The sequence below is a fragment of the Wolffia australiana genome, chromosome 3 (genome assembly GCF_029677425.1).
Source record: "Wolffia australiana isolate 7733 chromosome 3, ASM2967742v1".
Classification (NCBI taxonomy): domain Eukaryota; kingdom Viridiplantae; phylum Streptophyta; class Magnoliopsida; order Alismatales; family Araceae; genus Wolffia; species Wolffia australiana.
In genome coordinates this window covers 22,953,318-22,955,405 of record NC_135837.1, presented here as the reverse complement: position 1 = coordinate 22,955,405, position 2,088 = coordinate 22,953,318, and the positions used below count along the sequence as shown (strand labels likewise).

General features: G+C 47.9%; 1 non-coding gene across 1 annotated transcript; it reads left to right on the top strand.

Moving 5' to 3' along the window:
- The first annotated feature begins 216 nt into the window (after window positions 1-216).
- Window positions 217-325, top strand: LOC144701559 (small nucleolar RNA R71). Its single transcript, XR_013581050.1, has one exon. It is a non-coding gene; the product is annotated as a small nucleolar RNA R71 (small nucleolar RNA).
- The last annotated feature ends 1,763 nt before the right edge of the window (window positions 326-2,088 follow it).

Sequence of the window (2,088 nt, the reverse complement as noted above, 5' to 3'; positions counted from 1 at the left end):
TTAACTTGCAGCACTCCTGCCCTCTTGGGCTGGAGATTTTTTCCATTTTGATTTGCTCCAATTTCCTACAAATCAGTTTCTGCAACTCTCTCCAAAATGTCAAAAACTTCATCCTCATATGCCGTGTAAAATGTTCCACCGGCGGCTAGATTCACCTTGTTCTTCATGAAATCCGAGAGAGATTCATAAAAAATTTGGGCTAATTAGCATTGTTCAATTCCATGATGAGGGCATTTCCTCAACAGATCATTGAACCTCTCCCATGATTCACTAAAAGCATCTCCCTCGTGGGGGTGGAAATTATGGATTTCTCTTCTATAAAAATTAGTTTTGGAGAGAGGGTAAAATTTCTGCAGAAATTTTCCCTGCATCTCATCCCAAGTACTAAAAGTAATTCCTAAATTACGATACCAGGAAAATGCTTTATCTTTTAATGTCAATGGAAAATATTTCATTTTAAGCATTTCTGTAGATAATCCTAGAACGTTTTGGGAGGAACATCTAATATGAAAGTCATCTAGGAATTCTAGAGGGTTTTGTGCAGGTAATCCGTTAAATTCAGGTAAAGAATGTATCAAAGCATTATCATACCTGAATAAAATACCCTCACCTATGTTCACATTTACATCCGTTTGTCGCAGGCTTCCGGAGGGTGTCGACCTGTCCAGCATGGTTCTCCTCCTCTCCTGCTAATGGTGTCTTTCTTCTGCCATAGTTTCCTGTTGAATTTCTGGTTCTGTGACTGTAGATTCTGGAGTCGCGTCGCGTGCAACGTTCTCTATAGACTTTTCACCAGCCTTTGAACGTGTCACTACCATAGAACTTCAGCAGAGAGTTAGAAAGACAATAAGCTGAGAATTTCAAGTCCTGCAGCTTTAGGATAATGAGTAAAGAATAACTGAAAAGACAGAAAAGAGTCTACTACTGTAATACCGTGCTCCCCGGCAACAGCGCCAGTTGATAGGCTCAAATTATGGGTATTTTTACTGGTTATTGACTGGTCAATCGTGTGAGGATTTGAGCTTATGCAACAATATTTTTTTAACCTCACAGCCTTAGGGCGAGTAAGGTGTCGATCCATAGGGAGCAGATAAAACAACAGTAGTTCCTTTTCAATGCAGTTTAATTTATCAGATTTCTGTATCAATCCTAACAATCAGAGAAATTATCTTCAGTAGAATTCAGGGAATTTCTTCAGGAGAGATATGTAAAGTAATTTCTCAGTAGACTAATGAACTCTGTTTCAGGATTGGCTTAAGGGAGCTAACACCTAAAGGGTGTTTCTTCCTTCACAGGCTTAAGCCTGTGGTTTTGGCAAACTACCAAACACCCTGCGCGCGTGCACACGGGGTCAACCTGCGCGCGGCGTTGGCAGCACGCGGGCGTGGCCTGCACGCGGCAAATGCTGCGCGCGGTGTTGGCCTGTGCGCGGCAATTGCTGCGTCCGGTGTTGGCCTGCGTGCGGCGATTGCTGCGCTGCTGTGCTGCGCGCTGCGCGCTGCTGTGCTGCGCCCGGCCTGGTGATAAGCTCAATTTTACTGTGTTTTTTACTGGTTATTTATCAGTAACATGTGTGAGGATTAAGCTTATTCAACGAATTTATAAACCTCACAAGTTAGGGCGAGTGAGGGTCGATCCACAGGGAGCAAAAGAAAACAACAGGAGATTCCTTTTCAGTACGTTAAAGTGCAACTTAATCAAGCCGTCTACAGAGAATTTCTGCAGAGATAGATCCTTGCCCTTTGGGGCAAGGATCGAACACCTGGCGTGCAGGGATAACCTGCGGCGAGGTGTTGCGTGCGGCGGCCTCCTGCGCTGACTATGCAGCGCGGCTGCCTATGCGCGGAATGCCTGCGCAACGGCGTGCTGCGCGCGCTGCTGCGCGCGCGGCTGCGTGCTGCGCGCGGCTGCGTACTGCGCGCGGCTGCATGCTGCGCGCGGCTGCGTGCTGCGCGCGGTTGCGTGCTGCGTGCGGCTGTGCGTAGCAGTGCGCTGCTGCGTGCTGCACGCGGCTGCGTGCTACACGCGGCTGCGCGGTTGTGCGCGACTGCGCGTGGCTTGCGCTGCACGCGCGTGTCTTGCGGCTGC